This window comes from Zosterops lateralis (assembly GCF_965231275.1).
Source record: "Zosterops lateralis genome assembly, chromosome: 1".
Taxonomy (NCBI): domain Eukaryota; kingdom Metazoa; phylum Chordata; class Aves; order Passeriformes; family Zosteropidae; genus Zosterops; species Zosterops lateralis.
In genome coordinates this window covers 111,105,159-111,117,288 of record NC_139762.1, presented here as the reverse complement: position 1 = coordinate 111,117,288, position 12,130 = coordinate 111,105,159, and the positions used below count along the sequence as shown (strand labels likewise).

Sequence of the window (12,130 nt, the reverse complement as noted above, 5' to 3'; positions counted from 1 at the left end):
CTACTGGTTTCAGGGCTCCCCCAAAACCAAGCAACCTGCCCTAGACCCTGCCCTAGGATGCTGCTCAGGTGCTGCAGCTTTGCTCCTTCCAGCAGCAGACTTGGACTTGCTTGAAATGCTTGTGCAACTGCAGCCTCACGTTCAGTAGGTAACAGGATCTCCAGCACTGTGGGCAATATCAGGTCACGTTTATTACAGTGCAGTGAGGTCTGGGGATTTAGAGACTAGTGTGCAGAAGAATTTATTCTCTTGCTTTTCTATCATTTAGGTCAGAGTGTAACCTCGGTTATCCAGGGAGATTTCCCAACACGTACATTTATTATTGTTTGGCATCAGGCTCAGCAGTCTGATCCTCAGCTGTCAGAGATCCCCCATCAATATAATTTTTTCCATTGCCAGGCAGTGCAATTGACTGGCACACAACGTGCAGCTTGTAAAATACAAGTACATTGCTTCACACTGTGCATGTGCTCCTGAGCAAACTCCCAGCAAGATACCACATACAGTGTTTGCAGAAAATTGTTGACACTTCCCCTAAATGTTCTGGCTGCTAGTGTGGGCTTGCATATCTATCCACCTAATACTCAGGTTTGACAGCAATGTGAATTCAGCATGTCAAGGAAGGTGGTACTTAAAGATACTGGCACGAGCAAGGCAGGTGGAGTCTAGAAGCTTTTCCATTGCCAACAATAGCTGCCCTTTTTACACAGTCTCTACTTTTTTTTTTTTCTTTTTTTTATTTTTTTTTTTTTTCTTTTTTTGTGTGTGTGTGTGTGTGTTCATGTGTGCGCATACATAGAGATTTGCTTCATTGCAAATGCTTCCAGGACAGTAACAATTCCATCTACAATCCAATTAACTTGTATAAGAGTTGGCCATCGGTTCTTCAAACCTGATTACAGTTTTCATCAGATTCATATGATGTATCCAGGCAGTCACTTCAGTGGGGTATATAAAGCCTCATTATGTAAATATCTTTGTAGCTACATCCTTCAGCCAAAGAGAAGCAGGATGCCAATGCTGGATGGAGATCCTCCACCCTGGCTTGCATCATTCAAGATTAAAACCAAGATGAAATTTATAGACACAAATTGCACTCATGTATTTTATGTATCTTTTCATTATATCCAAAATAATAGCACTTTTCAGATTCCTATGAATGTCATTCATACATGATGGACACCTTGGCCAAAGCAAGAACTATATCTGGCCCAAAGCTACGTGAAAAATAGGTATTCTTTATGAACTCCTGTATACGAGTAAATAGAAGCCAAATGGTCTATTAATTCACTTCCTGATCATATTTGTTACGTATTCATGGCAAGGACACACACAGGTTCAGTGATTTAGAAAAGGAAAAACTTACAATGCTGTCTACAGTTATTAATTCTCCCAAATCATGATTCATCTTGTCAGAGGACTTCATGAGGGCACCTGGCTTTGCCATGGCTTTTCTTCTCTATTTTTGTTTGCTTCCTTTGTTTTTCTTCCCTGTCAACAGGTATTTATAATCTATTTGGATTATAAATGCCCAGTGAGCTAAACCCTGAAATGGAAAGTTGATGCTACAAGATACCGCCAAAATGAATCTCACCAAAAGCAAACACGACACATGTCTAATCCCAAAGTGAAAAAACTTAATTGTGCATTTCAATCACTGGCACAATTGAAACAAAGCCTTTCTGCCTCACAATTTTCCAATCAAACCCCAGAGATTCCCACTCTATTTCTGATGTTTTTAACACCAGTGCCCCTCAATTGCACAGATGATTAGTCATGTTCTCTCGGTATTCAAAGGGGACAGCTGTATACCTGGAGCTGTAGTCTCGCAAGTTACCTGACGTAAAGGACCAGTCATAAATCTGCATCTTGCTGGCCATGTTTGTCAAGCTTGATGCATGTTGCACAGCTTGATACATCCTGATTTCTGGGCTGGTATTCTCAACAGCATTTCTGCACTTCCAGATGCCTGCATAGCACCTGAAGGCTGGTTTTGCCTGTACTTGGAGTTCACAACTGAGCCTGGAAGTTCCAAGGTGAGGTATCCTGCTTTGTGAGCTGCCCAGAAATACGTCCATGCTTTTAGGCTGGGACAGTGAGCCAAAAGGTAATCGCCTGTATATGTACACACATGCATGTGCTGTGTGAGTGGGGAAGATGTAAGCACCTAAACACTCCTAAAGTTGCCTTATTCTTTTGCTACTAGGATGAATAAAGTTTTGCATAGAAGATGAGACCTTTTAAACATGGGGTAGTGCAGTGGCAGACAAACCATACCAAACAGCACAATACTTTCCATTATACACTAATCACCACATTTAAAATTGTTATCATCAGATTATGTGGATGCATGATTCACAGCCCACTCCCTGTCTCCAAAGAATCGTTTTTTAAGCAGGCTGCCACGCGCCTACTGCACCTGATTGTTTCATCGGCACATTCCAGCTAACAAAGGCAGACGAGCCAGGGCAGAGCCCAGGACACTGATACACTTGTTCTATCCCCACAGGTGTAGCAGCCTTCTGTTTTGAAAGCTCCTGGGTGTAGGCGTTAGGGCTGCATTCTTTCTTTAATTTGTACTCGCTTCTTTTGGAGTCAGATGGAATGGCAGCCAAGTGAGGAGTGCACAGAAGGAGCAAAAACCCGTGTTCAAAAAGCCCTTCTAGGACAGGGACCGTTACGGCAGGTCCTGAGCCCTTGTTCTCAAACAGAGGGAGACAAAAAAAGGCAGGGAAAGGGGATGACACAAGGGGTTTTAACATTAAAATCTCCTTCCTATCCTCAAACATTTTTGCTCGATGTTTTTGGCAGAAAATGTATTCTGTATAACATACAACAAAAAGCAGCTCCCTGTGGATTCAAATTTTATGTTAAATTACTGATAGAAGCCGCTATTTACATTGTAGCATAGGCGCACATTTCATATATTTTATGTGCAATTACTAGAACCAACTATTATTTATATAGTAGCACTCTTTTATTGTCAAACAAGCAGAGAGGAGGCCACATTCTCCTACCAGTTTATACCATCTGGGGCCAGAACAGACCATCACACCCATCCAGTCTGGCCCTTTGCACTCTCACACACTAATTTCCTCACTTGTGCAATTACAACTCACAAGTCCCACTACCAAAGAGCCAACAGTTTTCTAGATTAAAGCTTGGCCAAGGTGTTGAATTGCCAGCATAAAACTGAAGTCACTTGTGTGATTTGCAGGCAGTTGTGTCAGAGGTAACACATTACCTTCTGAAAGGAGGGGACAGGTCACTCAACACCCCACACAGACACTGCCACATCTGCTGTGGTGGCCTGGCCCACAAGATGTCTTATAACGAATCTAGTGACAACCACCTGTTCACCAAGATTTTTATGGAGCTTTACCAGTTTTGTGTTGATTAAGGTACTCTGTCTGCACTGCATTGGAGATCTTAGCCAGCTAATTAAGGGATTAATTTAACTCACTGATGCTTACAAAACTTCTGTGTGCAAACTGGCATTTGTATGAAAATTCAGTATAGACAGGAACAATTTTTATTGCCCATAAAAGGAAAAGTAAGATATGTGTGAATCTGACATTCGTAACTCCTGCTCATAGCTCAGTGGCCTGTGTTTAAATCCCCACAGACAGAGCTAAGAAATTACCTTTTCCTTTATTAGAGAAGGTATTCAGGAAGGCAGATTTCTTGAAGCTCCACCTGTTTTTAAAGCCAGCTTCAGATAAACTCAGAATTCTTCAATTTTAGGAAAAAAAAAAAGTCACAAAAAACTCTTATTTCTTTTTCCTTTTCTTTTTTTTTTTTCCTGCCAGCCCAGAGTTCTGTTATCTTATACTTATTTTGATAAGCTACCTTCACCTTTTCTGTCTGCACTTGCAAGGCAACAAATCCAGCCCCATTTCCAATGCAAGTTTAGACAACGTGGTTAAATTAACAGCTTGAACATTAGAAAAGAGATTAGGATAATTAATGCCAAGATGATAGAACTAGGAATGTTTTGTACTGTAGGTAGGGCCACTATTTGGGAGGCCAAAAGAGGAGTTTTACCACCAGCTTGCAACAGGTTCTAACAGTGGAACTTGAAAACTGGAATCACATTCCCCTGAAATGTTAGTCATATTTTCAAAAACATGTGCTGCAATCTAGTCTTCTAAACTCAAGTGGAAGCACCCTAAATATGCCCTATTTTCCCTATTTTAACAAGAAGATTCATTATATGTCCACATTTTTCTAGAAAATTAAACATTTTTTGGGGTTTACTTTGTGCGCTTGAGTTCAGAGTTGGCCAAAGAAACACAGGTTTGGCACCCTAAAGAACAGAATAGCTGCTATCTATCTAAAAAAAAATATTCGGGGGTTTTGTTTGGAATTAATAAAAATTTTATTTCCTTGCTCCAGGGCCTGTTCAATGCCCTCCCGTAAGACACTGAGATCATGAAATAATAAAAGCATATTTCTTGACCTGGAATTGATATTTACTGTCAGACTGCCAGGTTCTTTGCACAAAATTCACTACATAAAATTACACTGGGAATTAATGACACTGGTTATACAGACCCAGTCAAATTTCAGGAAAAGAGTTTCAAAGACAAGGGGAGAGATATTTGGTTCATGTCTAAACCATTTATAATGTGCTAAACCCTGGTGATATAAGATGGACAAGAATTTGAACATTTTAAGAGATACTTTTGCAAGGATCAAATATAAGCTTTGCAAAGTCCATTCTCAGATTTCTCCATCTTCCTTTGAGCATGTAGAGGCCTCTTCCTAAAATCCAATGAAATCACCATTCACAGTCTCATAACAGTGCTTATAACAGAGGTGCACTATAGAGAGGTGCATTTGTAGAGAGATCCACTGACATTTATCCATAAGATCCTCATGGGGTTCTAGATACTTCAGAATCCCATGAGAAAAGACAAAATTTTCCAGAGAGACACTTTAATTCTTCCAAAAAAAAGAAAGCAAACTATAGGAATCTTTTTTCATTAAAATAGTGAGTTTGGTCATCCTCTGTGTTAAGATACAGTTTGCTGTTAGTATGTCTGCAACCATCTTTGACAGATGCAAGAAAAATGGATTTTGGAAAGAAGGATGTGAAACAGAGAAGCAAGAATGTAGAAAACTAGGCACATGGTTAAACCGGTAAGTAGAAATGGCCTGATCTTGGTAATTGTTGAGAAGTCGAGGTCCTGTTAGCTCCCATTCACATCACTGGAGATTTGATATGCTAAAAACATTTGATTTACATTTTTATAACTGTCTTACCTTGGCACCAGAAGACAGGTTATCAAAACCTTCTGTTGTATTGCCCAACCTGAGAGGACATAAAAAGACTCATGTTCAGAGGACATAGGGTCAATGCTCCCCCAAACTACAGCTCTCTTAATGTCCAGAATTAGAGCTGCTCACACTAAACTGCAATACCCAGAAGCATTAATTTCATTTGAAACCCAGACTTTCAGTTCCCTAGTCCTTGCACCCATGTGTGAACATACAGCAGAAAACAAGTCAGTGACTGAAAAAGCTGCTCCCTGAATGACCGGAGCTGAGGCCACCAGAAACACATTCAGAGTTTTTCTCCCATCTCTTCTCAGGAGAAAGTGCTGGAAAATCAGTTCATCAGGGCCATTACATCCCAAAGCAACATTAGATTTGTTTGATCTGCAAACTGCTCTGTCCTCAGCAATTTGTGGCTTTCTGTGTACCCTTACACCTCCAGCTTGAATCCATCCAAAAAAATATTCCTCCCCCAAAACACACATCCTTTTGTTTACTTTTACCTACCCTCCTGCCTGTTGAGCTGTACACTGCTCTATTATGTGGTCTCTGTGTTTTCCAGGCAGATTTTCCTCATCTGAGGGATCTCTCAAGTGAAGGTTATTTGAATAAATGAGGATGTTATAGCCCACCCACTCTAAGCCCCCTATCTGTCTTCTGAGAGCTGGCCTTTATAAGGAGCCAAGAGCTTGTCTTTGGACTGTAGAAATCTAGAGGGAATCCTTTGCTAACGTGAATAGATGTAGAGGCTTTCAAAGTAATAATTTAGATATACAGTCAAATAAAACCTAGATATCTTAGAAAAACAGACTTTAGAGGACTTCTTTTCTTGCCACAGAACATGAGCTAACCGCAGAACTAATTTTTATGATCTCTTTGAATCAGAAACATAGTTCTGGGAATTCCTAAAGTTCTTAAGTCCAACCATCCCTATTTATACCATTTTAGTTTGTATGCGTACACAGAGAAGTAGTCTTGGAGATTTGTCTGTCCAAACAGGTACTTCCTTTAGGTGCCCTAATGATCACAGTCAACTGATATTTCATTGGGCAGTAATTTTGATTTTTCTATCACTCATATCTCCATAGCAAACCTTATACTCGTAGATGTTAGGGTTGTTGTTGAAAGAAACATTGACAGGGGAAGATTTTACATATTGATATAGTGAACAGCTACAAGCAGGATCATGCCAAGTGATGCTTGGAGGTGGGGGGTGAGAGATGGAGGGGGTCTTTTTGTACTGAAGGCATTGCTGAATATCAAATGGCAGGTATCAGAGTGACAGCTTTTGTTTTCATAGCCTATTGAAAAGTTAACGAAGTAAAGAAGATATAATCATTCAGGTAAAGCAGGATACGAAGCAGGCCAGGGCTTGCACTAAAAATGCATAAAGTTATTTCACTAAAAGTCAGAGGCACTTGCCCATGGCAGGTGCAAAACTTAGGCATTGCTCTGATTGCCTCAAGAAAGGAAAAAACCTGCAGAAAATGTTGGGACATGTTCTAAGCCTCCTCAACAGCCGTTCTTTTTTTTTTTTTCTGTTCCTTTTTTTTTTTTTTTTTTCTTGTTGAATACTTTAAGCTGTATCTTTATTGTCTGCCAGCAAAAGCTGTGGTTTTTGGGGCTCCAAGCAACTGGGGAGGGAGAGCACACACAAAAATCTTAAGTGGTTTAGAGAAGTCTCTGAATCAGGAGATTTCTGTTCATGACGAGGATGATATGGCAGAGCTTTAAAGAATGTGTCTTCTGTAAACCAGAGAAAAGACAATATTTAAGGCTGACTCACATCTGTCTGACTCTGCTCATGAGTTGAAGGAAAAATGTCAAACTCACTTCAGCTGTCACTTGAAAACTCTGACTGTTTGGTTTCCATGGTTTCCCCTTGATGTTGGTGTACAAGTCCTCCTTCTTTTGAGACATATATGCCCCCACAGCATGTATCCATATTGCTGTCTCACAGCACAACAAGGTTTACTCCAGGGTCCTTCTCACCTTCTGCTGGTCACTAAGGCCTCCTGCCCTGGGAAGGCAGAGCAGGCACAGCTGGACCTTGCCTGTGTCACAGCTGTGAGGCCCAGGAGCACCTGCAGCAAGGCTCTGCCAGCAGCTCTGTTCTGCACAGCCCCTGCACCGACCAAAGGGCTCGCTGGTTCCCTCAGGACACTGTCACCCCCCTGGCATTACAAAGAAAGGGCCCAGAATTTGGGGCTGCATGTGTCCCTGTGACATGCTGCTCACCCACCCTGCAGTAGCTGAGCTCAACTCTCAATGCATGCTCAGCAGAGATGACAGCCACACCACAAGGGCATTCTGTGCTCAGATCCATGACAAGGACAAGCAAGGGCAAAAGGACATGCTGGAAGCAGTAGAAGATTTTGCAAAGCCAAATCCTTAAGATTTGATGAATCGTCAAGCGAAGAACTTCTCAAAGCTGCCAGAAAACACAGAAACAGACAAAGGAACTCTTTTGATATCAGAATAGTCAAGAGATGCCAATTTTGTTCAGCCAAACCCCTCACTCTGTGATAGCACATGGATATCTGTTTTCCTAGCTGCCTGGTTTTGAAATGGTAAGAGACTCCCACTGAAAACATGAGGTGGTGTGGATGGAGTTTAAAGGAAATTACTAATTTGGACTGGAAATTGAAAGTACTTAAAAACAAGATCAACTCCTCACTATCATTGAGGGGTGGGGGGGAAATGGAAGAAGCCAAATTTATGCTATACCTTATTGCTCAAGCTCGGCAGTACCTGGAAGACTCAGAAGCAGGCACTGACCTGCATGCATTTTTCCAGTCCCAGCCCTTGGTGATATGAGTAAGAGACAGGAAAACAGAGGAAGCTTTGAAAACACAGGCTTAAAGGACAGAAGTGCATGAGTGAATTGTTTTCATCAACAGCTGCCGCACACCGAGAACTGCACAATCTAGCAAAATTCCTTGCAAAACCAATGGCAGAGGCACTGAAAAGCCAAGAAAAGAAGCCAAGAAAAAAAAAATCTCTTCTGGATGAAGTTTTGTTTATTTGTTTGTTTGTGTGATTGATCCCCACGCAAGCAAACACACACCTGTCTCTCTCCCTTCCTCCTTCATGTACAGAGTCAGGAGCTGTTTGTGTAGGAGAGCCCTTTGGTAATCCAGCTCCTCCTCTCCCAGCAGTTCTCACTCTCCCTGGCAGTCACTGAAGCAAATGGATCACTGAGCATTTCCCCAGGGAGAGGAATTTGGGTGCCTACAGCTAGATGGTGGGCAGGGGAGAGGCAGGGTTATTGTGGTGGCTTCCTGTTAGCCTGTCACTCACCAGCCTTCCAGGCACACTCCTTTCCTCACAAGTCAGGCCACAGCACATTGGATCTTTCCACATCAAACCCAAATTCTTCTTGACTTTTACCTCCCTGCCATCCTTCTACCCTCATTTCCCATTCCCAGTTCCTCTCCACTCCAGGTGTGTGTTTTGAAATATCTCACTAATCAGTCTCCCTCTCTGGGACAGATAAGCCATAGGGCCATAGGATAAAGAGATCAAAAATACCACTTGTCTTTCAGAAAAGCTCTACAGCCTGCAAACTTGTAGCTACTAGATGGCTAGAAAGCAATTGTGGTGACTACTTGGACCCAGGCTGTCTGACATAATCCAAGGGATGTAGGTGAGAAATGTGTTTCAGTGTAGTGCAAGGAGCAACCTGTAGCTAGGAAGAGCTTGGGCAAGTAAAATGGGAATTCAGGAGTACACCCCACTGTCATGCATATTCAAGGTAATGGAGCCACTGCATTGATGTAGATGTAGTCCATGTAAGACTCAGTGCTCTTAAAGGCATTTAAATACAACTTTCAATCTGTGTGGGATTTCAAACTCCAGCACTTTCAGATTCAAATTTAAACAGTCACAAACCCTGTAGAGTCACAACTTAATTTGACAAATTTAATTGGAATAAGCATTTGAAACAAGAAAATGTCTAATAAATTTTGTTTATGACTCTGTTCACAGAAGTTGATCAGCAGTATGAGAAAAAGCAATAATAATCTACCAAAAAAAGAAATATAATAAAAAATAACATGGAAGAATACTAGTCAAAATGATAGAAAAAAATTAAAATTATGGAAATAAACTGGCTGAGAACAGGACATCAGTAAAAACACTTCTGGCAGAGGAGAGACAAATGTGTCCATAACTCTTAAGGTCTCCCATCACCTTTGTACAGAACTCTCTACAGAGTTTACGTTATAAGCATAAATAAGATGAGATGTCAGTGAGGCCTGCTCCAAGTAAGGAAGATGTGAACCTTTGCTGATAGCAGGGGATTTTTACAGCAAAAAAGAAGGATAGTTTGGCAGAGGAGACATGAGAAAATACTGGGCTCAGAATCACAGTGTGATCCAAGACCTTCTCAGAGCAGGATCTCTGTCCAGATTCCCAGCCTGCCTGTCCACATTAAGTCACTCGAGCCAAGGATTATTTCATGTCAATAAGCTCAGTCTTTTTCCAGGGGATAGAAAATTCATCCAGTGTGGATGAATTGGCTGATATATGAAAGGAACTGCTCCAGAGAAAATAATTTTAATTACTCTGTAGAAGAGGCAGCGCAGGCAAACAGTAGAAAGTAAAAAACTCAAGGGAAAAGGAAAAGCTGATTCCAAAAGAATAAGCCCAAAAGAGAAGTGTGTTTCTGATGTGTCATCAGTGTACTTTGCAATTCTCTGAAATGGAGGGATGTGTCATGTTAACGTGTTGTTGCCTTCCTCTGGGATAAAGGGCATGTGTCAGGAATCTCCTGTCCTCTAGTGAAGGACTGATACCAGCAGAGGCCATACACTCCACCTGACTGTAGCTAAAAACAGAGTATCTGATTCCTTTTTTAACAGAAACCATGGTTTTAGAGGTTTTTTTTAAGGTGGCAGCCATTTGTTGACTATTATATGGTGAGAAGGAAAGTCCACAAAAAAAAGATAGGAAAAATATTCCACATTTCAAGTTATAGATAGCCATCAGATCACCCAGATCCTGGGACAGGAGGAAGCAGCAGGTATTCTGAGCTGTATTTAAAAGGAAAAACAGATTTTCTCAGGCTATTGTTCAAAAGCAATTTGATAGGACTGAATTTTCCTATGAAGAGCTGCTCCAACAAGCTTTTTATGACTGAAAGGAGCAGGTTACTCCTGAAATTTCCCCTACTTAGTGCTCAAATCTGAGGAGAGGTTTTTGCAAGAAGCCTCCTCTGCTCTGCTGAGTAAGCTACCTGGTTTAGCCTTGAAGCCACACTTTAACTAAAGGTCCAAACCAGACTGTCATGTAGAGAGTGCTCCCCTGATTTTCTTGCTTCTGACTGTTATATTGCAGAGGTGAAATGCCACCAAAAGGACTAAAAAAAAAAAAATTAACAAATATTTTGTAATTATTTTGGCAGCACATTCACTGCAATTACAAGGAAATTGCATTTAACTATGTTTTATGGGCTTAATTTTCTGTTCAATTAATGCAATTGTTTTGCAACTGTTAATCTTAACTTTAGCTCAAATATTTAATACCAAGGCAGGACAAATTTTTACAGAGCTTTATGGAGCTGATTTGTTGCATGTATCATAATGAGATCGGGTTGTTATAAAATGAAGGAATTCTTTATTAAATAGTCAGCCTTGCTGATCTTAATTGCAAGCTGCATCTCTACATGGCACCTGTACATTCTGATGTGTTGTCATAACCCTCAGAGCTATGTAAACAAGCAAGTCCTGTCGTGTTGCTGGCTGACTCCTGCAATCATAGAGACAAAGTGATCTCCAAGGAGTCAGGTATACCTACGTACATTTAGGGGAAAAAAAAATAAAAGGGAAGAAAGAAAGTAAAGAAGGAAGGAGCAGTAGTTAAGCAATAGGACATTGTTTAAAAATATCTGTTTAATGGGGAAGAAGGTGAATTGTTAAAAAACTCAAAGGGAATACATGATCTCAAAAACTCAGAGGGAATACAAGTGGACATCTGGACAGCTGAATTCCTAATCCCAAACTGAGTTTCCAGAGGTGCTGGGGGATTCTGATTTCCACAGAGGTAAAACTAGCACCTCTAGGAAAAAGCTCACTTCAGCATCTACAGGTTTTTAATCGTGGTTTGAAACTAGGGCTCTTCTATTTTCTTGAAGCAAATTTTGAAACATGCCACAGTTCAGCAACAGTTCCTCTAGTTCATCCACGGGTTTTTAGAAGAAAGATTTATAAATCAGTGCTGCGCTAGTAGGAGTATGAGCAGACAGATTCCTAGCTGGCATAAATCAGCATTGTTCCACCACAGTATATTGTGCAACATTGATTTACACCAGCTATGAAATTAGCCCACAGTGCTCTGCCATGAAAAAAAAAATATCACTCCCGGCAGCAGCAAGGAGGTGAATACCTTCAAGCTAGCCTGATATTCATCTGTCTGTACCAGACAGATTTTGATCACTGTCACACTCCCCTTTCATTTATCCATCTAGTGGTCCTTGGCTCCAGAGGTGAAATTTTCAGAAGAAACTAATATTAGACTGAACTGCTTACACAGCGAGACCAGTGTGAAGCTGAAGCTAAGTAGTTTATAAAATCTTGGCAGAGTCTATTCACTCCCAAGTTACAATATGCACCAGGCTGTTTTTGAGAGAATGTGATGCACCCAGAAAAAAGGTAGACTCCCAGGGAAAAGGTGGAATTTCAGGAAAGAGATGGAGTTTGGTGGTGTGTCTGTAAGGGGATGACTAAATAAAATAAATAAATAAAAAATAAAATAAAATAAAATAAAATAAAATAAAATAAAATAAAATAAAATACAAAAAAAAAAAATTTATAGTCCTGTCTGCCAGAGTTTCAGTTGGGCAGTTCGTGGTCTC

The 12,130-nt window shown here is 40.8% G+C and overlaps 1 long non-coding RNA gene across 1 annotated transcript in view; it reads right to left on the bottom strand.

Annotated features, from left to right (window-relative positions):
* Positions 1-12,130, bottom strand: part of LOC310918025 — a 64,570-nt gene that overhangs the window by 30,427 nt on the left and 22,013 nt on the right. The window contains exon 2 of the long non-coding RNA XR_014591571.1: positions 5,266-5,314. This is a non-coding gene — a long non-coding RNA (uncharacterized lncRNA). The remainder of the gene's footprint in view (positions 1-5,265; positions 5,315-12,130) is intronic.